Below are 10,158 nucleotides of genomic sequence, written 5' to 3'. Positions count from 1 at the left end.
CAGGAATGGAACCCGGGCCCCCCCCCCCCACCCCCCGCATTGGGAGCGTGGAGTCTTAGCCACTGGACCCTCAGGGAAGTCCCTAGACTGTGTTTTTAGAAGTTACCAGAATGAGAGAAAAACTGTTGTGTTTGGAATTTGAAGATCTGGGTCCTTGTCCTTCCATCCTCTGTCACCCCAAGTCACGTGACTTCTGACAGTCCCTTCCCCACCAAGCCTCACTTTCCTCACCTGTGAAATGGGGCTGCCTGCCTTACAGGTTGGGGCCCATTTGAGATGACATATGTAGCAATCTTTCTTTAGCTTAAATTCAAGGTGCTGTGTTGGAAAGAACCCTCTGGTGAACGCTCACTAGTGTCAGGAGATAAGCAGCAGCTACTTTGCTTGGGCCTCAGTCCTTGATCTCTGAGATCAGAGATGTACCATAAACTGTCCCAGGAGCAGGTTAAAAAAGAAGGAGGGAGGGAGAAAAAAAGAGAAAGCAAACCAGCAGAATTTGGAATTGTTCCTCAAACCACAATCGCAGGTTTCAGGGACTCGGAAAGGGGTGCAGCCCAGCCTTGTGGGCGAGAAACGTCAGATGTTGGGAAGAGAAAGGCCTCTCTTACTGTAGCAGGGTTTCTCACCGGCCCCTGCCTATTAAGCCCCGGTAGCTTGTCACTCCCTGGCTAACAGCTTGGCAGCACAGAGGCAAACCACAGAGTACATTTGAGGCCCAGATCTGCTCATTTCGAGGGTGGGGCCGCGTTTTTCTCCTGCCACAGAGAGCTAATTAAAGAAAACAAGCTATGGGAGTTGGGAGAAGACTGGCCACAGAGCACTTGGGGAGGATTGCTTTGGTTGTAGAGGCCTCCACAGCCCCCGGAAAACAGGTGGAAGTGGGCATCCGGGCCCCCGTGCATCCCCAGTGGAGCTCCGAGGACCCACTGGGAGACCTGGATGCCTACAGTAGGGGGGCCTGCATGGGATGGGAGGGTGATCTTGGTCTGTGAGGGGACCAGCTGGAAGAAGTTCAAGCTACCCGTCAAAGTGGGACAGTGTTTTGAAATGCTTCACAAATGTTGACTTGTGCCCCAAATTGTGGACAGAGCCTACGTTAGTTCTGTAACAGTAATTCACATCTCTGTGGCACTTTTGATTCTGGTACCAGCCTTAGGGAAAGTGGCTGTGACTTCTAACCAAGAGTAGAGTGAAACTCAAAGAGGTGGCTCTTCAAAGTCTCAGGGCTGGAAAGTGGGGTAAGGACTCAGGACTTCTGTCTCCAGATGGAGCCTGCTGATTACAAGGAGGGGAAAGCAAACATCAGTCCCACTGACTTGGAACAAACGCTGTCATCCAGGATTAGAGCCCGACTCTTAACAGCCGTGCGCTGTTTTATGGGGCAGGTCTATTGCTGAAGCAGTGATGGTGTAAGTTGAATTATGTTTTAAGTGTACCAGGAAAACCATTTCAAGAAATCCTGTTGTGAGTCATTTTGAAAAATGAAGAATTACACTATCTCGCCAGCAGTGTTCTATTTTGGTACATTCAAGGAGCCAGATGGCTTACAAGAGGGGTCCCACTGTTCTGCTAGCTTGTGTTGTTGCCGCCTAAGGATGGTTTACTCCTCAGGTGCATCGAGTGGTTCTCACATCCTGGAGGACTGGGGGAAGATGTAGTACCTGGGCAGAATGTTTTCATTCACTTATTCAAAGAAGCTGGGGCCTATGTAGGGCCTCAGGGGGCAGCCAGGCCAGGGATTCTCGAGTGAGGAATTCTTTTAGTGATGGTAATGCCGATGAGAATGAAGCTGTTGTTAATTAAGCACTTAGTGTCTGCCTGGGACCTTACTGTAGATTATCTCATTTAATTATTACTAATAATACTGAAGTTTGTGAATGATTTCCTTAGCAGTTCATTCAAAGGCAAATTCCTCTATACAGTGGAGTATTTTTTAGCCAGGAAATGAAGTACGTGCTGCACCATGGATGAACCTTGAAAACGTTACGCTGAGTGCAAGAAGCCAGGCGCACAAGGCCATGTGTTGTATGATTCCATTTGCATGAACTATCTAGAATAGGCCAATTCATAGAGATAGGAAGCAGATTAATGGTTGCCAGGGGGTTGAGATGAGGTGGAATGGGGCGTAGCGACTGCCTCATGGGTACAGTGTTTTCTTTAGGGGTGAGCACGACATTGTACATGAACTAATGCCATTGGGTCGTACACATTACAGTGGTTAAAGTGGTAACTTTTCCCATTATGTGCGTTTTATCACCATGTGTATTTTAATCAGTGTATTTTCCTCACGGAGGCTCTCTCACCGACTTGGGTTCAGATATGCTGTGTTGAGTGGGAGAGAAAGGGAGGGGGTCGTTCCTGTGTGCAGTGAGGCTGAAGCAAGCTTAGGGCTTTCCAATTCAGGCTCCACCTTTAGGAGAAACCAGAGACCCAGAGAGGGCTAGTGACTCACCCAAGGGCACAGAGCAAAGTACCTGGAGTTGGGATATAGATTCTAGCCTTTCTCACTTTTCATCGGGAAAATCACAATGGAAAAGTGCTTTTTGTGCCACTGGGTAAATTCTGGGCTGCAGAAGTTCAGCTCTGTTCCACCTGATGTTTTGTACCTTCCTTGGGTTCCTGGAGAAACTGTCTGTCCCTCGCTGGTAGAGCAGCCCCTGGACTGACTCAGCTGTCAGGAGGTCCTCAGCCAAAGACCTGGGTTGTGTCCCTGGGCGTGTGTCTAGAGCAATTCCAATCGTGCTGCTTCATTTCAGCATTGAGGTAAAGGGACGAATTACGTGTGAACACATACGTTTGGTGTTTGATGGGGGACTTAACCACGTGACCCTGCTGCTGCTTTTCTTTTCTTTTTGACTGTGAACATCTGACACTACAGGAAATAAGAAACTTTCCAGTACCTAATTTGTGCTCACTCTACTTTCAAACCCTTTTGGCCCCAGCACAGGGTAAATGAAACTGTAGCTTATAGTAATATTTATGTATGGGAGTCAATGAGCTGTTTAAATGCTTGAATGTCAGAAAAGGTTTCAAATTTAGCAAGCCCCCAGGCTCTCCCACCCTCTGGTTATGTAGATAGGCCTGCCTACTCTCTTAAGGCAGGCTCTAGCCTCCTGTCCCAGTTGGTGGCAAGACAGCGATGATGATGATGATGATGATGATGATGATGGGATGATGAGATGATGCCATTTAAAGAGACTGAGCTGTAATGGAATTCAATGTATATTTAATCCTTAGGAGAAGGGAAATCAAGTTCCAGAATCTTGGAAGTTAGACTCTTGGAAAGATCCATGGGCAAGGAATGACAGGACCTGAGTTTTATTAGTGACGTGACCTTAGCAAGATGGTCCAAAATTGCTAAGCTGGAGCTTCCTCCTCTTGGCCTGTGAATAATATCCCAGCTTCTCCCACGTCCTGGAGCTGGTGTGAGCATCTGAGTGAGGTGATGGATGTGAAAGTGCCTCGTTAGCTGTCAAGGCGCTTACCGAGGTGGCTTATGAAGCCATGGGGCCGAGGGACCGAAAGAAAGAATGAAGAACTAATGAGAACTGGTTTGTGTTGGGAGCTGTGGAGCAGAATTGGCCTTCACTTTTCGGGGAGCCTTATCGTGGGAAGCAGCACTTGGTGTGCATGGTTATTTATTTCTGCCATCAGACCAGCAGGGTTCTGAGGCCCCTGCTCTGTCGAAGGCAGTGTGAGTAAAACCCAGTTCCTGCCCTCCAGGAGTTCACAGTGTAATTGTGTTTTCATGGGTCACCTGGAAGGCGAGTACTTGAGAGGGAGTGCAGGTGACCCAGTGCAGCCCCCGGGCCTACCACCCGCTGCTGTGCTATTCAAATCAGAGTCCTTGCGGAAATGCTTGCGTGTGCGTGTGCGTGTGTGTGTGTGTGTGTGTGTGTGTGTGTGTGTGGGATGAGTCAGATTTACCCACTGTTTTTTCCCTTTTGAAACTTGGTATGCTCACACACACACACACACAGCAGTCATGCACTTGCTCAGAAGTGTGTGAAAACCACATAAAATGTGCAAAGTGTGGCCCTTTTGAAAGTATGTCTGACATCCCCCTTCTCTGGAGCAGGGATGGATTTGTGAAGGTTCTGATCTTTCCTCATCTGCGGGAACTTGTTTGCCCCAGTTGCTGGCTCAGGACCAGCCCAGGCTGACTTGTGTGGGTGAGGTACAGATGGGAGCAAGGCCCCGGGGAATTCTGTTAGGTGAGTTCTGACCCTCTTGGTGGTCCTGGTTGGTCTGTAGCAGGCGGTGGCCTAGGACGGACTGGGCAGAACCGGACAGGACACCCTGTATTTCTGTAGACAAGGTACTCAGGGCCCATCGCGCTTGGTATTTAAGATCCTCTAGGGCTGCCCGTTTTGTGGGTCGACCTTGTGTCTGGCCCTCTGCTCCCACCAGCTGAGGCTCCTCATAACACCCCCCCACCCCAAACCAGCCTGCCGTCCCCACGCCCCCCGCCTGGCTGGGGCTCACCCTTACGTTTCCTGGGGGTGCGTTCCCCGACTCCTCTGTCCCTTTCTGCCTTTAAAACTTAGAAGTGAGTCCCACCTCCTCGGTCACATTTTCCTCGACTGTCCCAGCTCACTGTGACCACCTCCCCTTTCTCTAAACGGTCTCCTGAATCACTCCTGGGTCTGGCACATAGCACATAATATTTTTGAATGCATGAGCTTGGCCCTTCTCCGTGGGGGATACCTTGTGTGTGTGTCCTTCATCCTCCCAAATGTCATCACCACCTTACCTCGTACGGGAGCTGTGTCTCAGGCTCGTTTTTTCGCTCCTGCCCCACTTCCCGCCACCCTGTGGAAGAGGGGTTAGACAGGCCTGGCCACGTCTTCCTGTTCGATGTGGCTTCAGACCTGTCACAGAGCCTCCATGGGACTCACTTTATGCCACGCACCGTGTGGATAGTTAGAGCCACCCTGCCTACACCGAAGGCGACCGTGGTGATCGGGAGAGAGCGAGGGATGGGAGAGCGTTTTGCAAAACTGCAGAGCCCTGCGCAGACATGAGTTGTTAATGGCCTTGTGGGTATTCTGTCAATAGCTGTGACCTGACATTAATGCTGGCTTGAGCAAGGGGCCTCAGGGAGAGCTGCTCTACGCCACTGACCCAGAGTCTAGGACCCCTGAGTTCCACTCACCATCCCTGGGCCCCAGTTTTCTCAGCTCCACTACCCTTTCCAGCTCTGACGCTGGTGGTCATGGTGCTGTTTGGGGGAGGGGGCGGCAGGTGTGGAAGGTTTCCTCTAACCATTTGTGCTTGTGGGTTGGCCATGGCAGCTTTGATGTCACCTTGAGGGACCACCCTGGACCTCTTTCTTTGTGCCACACTTACAGCTAGATCTCCATAAGCACTCGCTTTGACTGTTAGGAGAGGCTGTTTGCACTATTTAAGGTGGCAGAATTATTTCACCCTTTCCAGAGGTGTTGACATTTAAGGATGGTTGGGGGTGATGGTACAGAAGTAGAGGCAGGAAACCTGGAGGAAGGAAAGGGGCTGGTTGCTGAGAACGTGTGTATAACAGGTTTCGACTTTCAGAAGCGCCTGCCCTCGGCTGGTTTTGTAGTGGTGGCAGTCAAAGGCAGGAAGATAGATAAGATCAGATTTCAGGATTTTCACCCACCCCACCCCCATTTTTGACAGCTGAGAGCTCTTCCAGGGCAGGGACTGGGTATCTTTCAACTTTTCTGTCCCCTGAGCCTGGCACAATACTTGGTATTTCAGCGTACTCAGTGAATGTTTGAATGAATGAATAAATGAATAACTTTCCACTTCTTATCACAGCAGTAGTGTCAATGAATATATAAAGCCATGGTTAGTAGCAGGTCTGAAGGGTTAAGAAATACTAACCAACATTTCTGATTATAGAAGAAGACGGAGCTTCTAGGAAGAAAGGATGGCCCTTTGAAGCTATCCTCTGTGTCCCCATTCTTGTGCATTTTGTGGTCACCCTTCCATATTCCTGAGTTCAGGAACATCTCGGACTAGAAAGGAGTGAAGGCCCTGTTTTCCTCGGTTCCCAGGAGGGACTTTAATGTGTCCTGCACACGCTCAGTGATAAAAATTCATACCAATTGTGAGCAGTGCCCTTTTTCCAGTTGATATCGCATTAGCCCCGCTCTGTTCTGGCAGGTGCTGTAGGCAGATAACCTTGGCAGGGGGCTTGGCACGATGGCAGAGTTTACACCGGATTGCTGTATTCCATGCTATCTTGTTATCTCGTTTCCTCGATGGTCATTGTCACACAAGAAAGTACTTCCTCTGTGGGCTTCCCTTCACAGAGACCTGTGGGCATAGATAAATTCGTAAACTGCATTGCACGAGTGAAACCGTTTCTGTTAAGAGCTGGGGGTCTTGCTGAAAGCCTGCTTAGAGAAGCTCTCCTTTCCCCAGGAGCATTTCTTCTGGCTCCCAAGGCCCAGTTCTTCCCCCGCTTTTGGTTTGGCTACCGGCTTCTCATGTGAGAGTTGTCAGGGGAGGACAGAGGGTGTGGCATCCCATGTGCAGACTTCTTTGAGAGTTTGATCTTTTGGGATGTCCCAGTGGCCGCTTTTCCTGATCTGCTTCCTGTTTTCTCCCAGGGGCCTCAGTATCGAGCTGCCTGCAGCTCTGTCTCACCTACCCAAGCCCTGCTGCCTTGATTCTATGGCCAGGACCCCAAAGAATAAGCCCCGGCCTGGAGTTTTTGTCTCAGCTCTGCCGTGTGACCTTGGGGCAAGCTACTTGATTTCTCTGATCCTCAGTTTGCTCCTGTGAAAAGAAAAAGGTTGGCCAAGGTGCTCTCCGAAGTCCCTGCCATTCCTGTCCTTCCTCTCGGCAGGGAAGTGCTACCTCTGTCCTGCAGTGGAAACTGAGGCTGTGGGGGCAGGTTGGGCGAGGTCACGGTTTACATCCGTGGCCGCAGCGGAGACTCTGGACCTTGACCTGTAGGCAGTGAGTCCAGGAGGCTGAGAAGCTGGGGGGGGTGGGTGGGGGTGGGAGTAGGGTAAGCAGAGCCCCTCTGGGAGGCGAGCGGTGTTACTCAGCCCTGAGGAATGCCGAGGCATGGCTGAGCTCGGGCAGGGCTGCTGAGAGCCTTGTGGCTGTAACCATGGGCAGAATTTCATGGCCTTGAAGAATGGCTACTGTATATACCAGTGATAAATATTAGTCACCCTGGCAGCTGAAGGGGTTTCCCGCGCTGCATTTTTGACAAAAAGGGAAAGCCTTCCTCCCTAACGGCACGAGAGGGAGAAACAAATGTGTCTCTGGGCTCAGGTGCCAAGAAATTCTCTTGTTCGGATGCCCTGGCTGGAGATCCCATGGGATTTTCTACCACCAGTGACCTGAAGCCGCACAGGGCCTGTGAATGTCCCTTGAAATCTCTCCTGGGCCACTTCTTGGGGCCTTGCTTGAGCACATCCCGAATCTGAGCCTTGATCTGCCCTCCTCCCCTGCACCCGCCCTGCTATCTGCTCAGCCTCTTCCAGTCTTCCCTTTCTTGGTGAAAGGACCACCATCCCCTGAGATGCCTGAGCCAGACTGCAGGAGGAGTCATCCTCTTGCCCTCCTCCCCCCTTGCCCCACCCTCCAGTCCATCACCAAGCCCTGCCCAGTCCTGCATCCAAAAATGTCAACGTCCGTCTGCTCCCCTGTCTCGACTATGGCTTCCTCATCCAGATCAGGGTCTCTCTGGCCTAGCCTGCCTTCCACCTGGTCCCTCTGCCTGCATCCACCTCTCCCCCAGGCCCATTCTCCACCAGCAGCCAGAGTGATCTCTGGCACATCTGCTGAGAATCACTCAGGGGCTTCCTGTTGCCTTGAGGGTGAGGGTCCGAGTCCTTAAGGCTGTGGGGTCTGGCCCTAGCCTGCCTGTCCGACCTCTACTTCCAGTGGGCTCCCATGCCCCCTCTGGCCTTCTTAGATTTCCTTCCTCAGGGCCTTTGCACGTGCTGTGCCTTCTGCCTGGAATACTCTTTCCCCACGGTTTCCAGCTGGCACATGTGAATCAGGTCTCAGCTTAACTATCATCTCCTAAGAGAGACCTCCTTGATGCCCCTCCATTTCATTATACCTCCTGCTACACTCTCATGGCATGCTGTTCTTTTCATTCAGAGAGCTTCCCCAGTTTGTAGTTTTAATTCTGTGTGCTTATTTGTTTACTGTCTGTCTTCCCCTCCCCTCGAGGGCAGGGCCCATTTCTTTTATTCTCTGCTATGCCCAGGGCCCAGGACCCAAGAGCGCAGTAAATATTTGCGGGCATGAATGGTATGTGGAGGACATGTCTGCTTGTGCTGCCATTGCCCCAGCACCCGGATTCCCTCGGGATCTGTCCCCAGCTTTTCAATCCCCGCTGAGTGGCTCTTCCTGGCTTCGCTCCTCTGGCATCAAAACTTATCAGTCCCACATCTCAGTCTTTTGCAAGGTGACACTTCATCTGACCACCTAATTCACGCTAAGGCGTTAATGGTACTCATGACATAGTGTTTATTATTACCCCAGGGGATGCAAAATGATGGTATCAAAACATATCATTCCCCAGTGGTTTAGAAACTCTCCGGTTAACTTCCCAGAGAGTCGGAGTAGAGTCTAGTCTCCTTAGCCAAGATGACAGGGCCCCATGTGCACGTTTGGCTTCCATCTACTTCTGCAGGTCCCCAAGCCTTAGTCATCATGCTCCCTTCCACCCCAGTACCCAGCACAGTACCTGCCATGGGCAGGCCCTCAATAAATGTTTACTACGTGAATTTAAAAGAAGTTGATTTTAATGACTCATGCTTTAACCAAGGCTTTTGGTGTCATTAGTCCGTGTTTAGGCCTTGGATGTGAGAGGAGTGACAAATGATGGGAATTTCAAGCACAGTGACCATGATAGTGCCAGGAGAGAGGGAGCTTTATCTGGGTAGAGGGGGTTGGCGTTTCAGAGCCCCTAGATCCAGATCTCTCCTCCTGCTGTACCGGTCACGTCACTTAAGCAACGTGTCCTTCTGCCCAGGATGAGGTTTAGCATCTCTGCTTTCCAAGATGCCGGAGGAGGTGAAAGTCTTGTGACCACATCCTCCTACTCGTCTGATGCAGTTTGTGGTCAGCTGCAGGTTGAGGCCAGTGTGGCAGCAAAGGGCTAGAAATAATCCCTGATGGGAGAGCGGCTTCCCCGGCCCCCTCCTGCCCCTCTGAGCCCTGCCAAGGTCACGTTGGTTCGCATATAGCCCAGGCACTGACCATCTGACTGAGGTTACTGCAAGACAAGGCCTCCTTGCCTCCACTCCAACCCCGCCCCATCATCATCTTTTCCCCGTCATGTGGATGTGGCCTGAGAAAGCAGGAAGAAAGGAGGAGCCATTCAGCTTGGTTTTAAGAAAACCCTCCTTTTTGATTTGTTTTAGTGCTGGTTGCAGAGAGAGTGGCAACTGTTGTTTAAAATACGTGGGTAGTTTTGGCTTAGTTTAGTTTTTGGAAGGGAGGATTATCTGGCCTGAGGCTTCTATGACACTGACAACAGGGTTGCAGCCGTCCTCCCTCACCTGGAGGATGAACCTCCCGGCCTCGGGCACTCCCCCTGTAGCCTCCCCTCCCACTCCCTTGGATCTGCTCTCCCCACTTGCCCAGGGTAATCTTTCTAAGGCACAAGTCTTGCCCTGGCACTCTCTGCTTAGAAGCCGTCCTAGCGCCCAGCGCCTCAGGGACACTTCAGCTTGTCCCTCGGGGTCTGCATGATGCGTCTCATCTCCTCTCACTCAGCCTTGCCCTTGGTGGCTCTGGTAAGGAGCTTTCCAACCTGGCAGCTGGAGACACTCTGAGGTTCCACATTTGCTGCAAATGTCAGGGATTCACGTGGACCCTGATATCATCTGTGGGGTGACTGATTTCAAGTACAGCTGCCATCCTGGGAGAGATCTGTGCAAATCATTGGAATGCACAGTGATCACTCTTTGCCCATCAAGGTTGAGAACCCTCACTCTGACTTGAGTTCTGCATGCCTTCCCCACCCTTCCCCAGGCTATTTCTTGCCTCCTTGCTTTGCCTCATGCCCATGGAATGTCCCAAGCCTATTCAACTGGCTTCCTCCAAAATGTAATTCCATCTTGATCTCCTCCAGGAAACAGCCTCCAGACACCCCCTCCTCCCAGCCACTGCTCAGTGTCACACACACACCCCCCCCCC

The 10,158-nt window shown here is 51.3% G+C and overlaps 1 protein-coding gene across 3 annotated transcripts in view; it reads left to right on the top strand.

Moving 5' to 3' along the window:
• SMAD3 (SMAD family member 3) overlaps window positions 1-10,158 on the top strand; it is a 118,301-nt gene that overhangs the window by 30,761 nt on the left and 77,382 nt on the right. The window lies entirely within an intron of this gene.

The sequence above is a fragment of the Neophocaena asiaeorientalis genome, unplaced genomic scaffold (genome assembly GCF_003031525.2).
Source record: "Neophocaena asiaeorientalis asiaeorientalis breed wild unplaced genomic scaffold, Neophocaena_asiaeorientalis_V1.1 scaffold264, whole genome shotgun sequence".
In the NCBI taxonomy this organism is placed as follows: Eukaryota; Metazoa; Chordata; class Mammalia; order Artiodactyla; family Phocoenidae; genus Neophocaena; species Neophocaena asiaeorientalis.
Note: the sequence above shows the minus strand (reverse complement) of the source record. Positions and strands in the feature narration are given on the sequence as shown.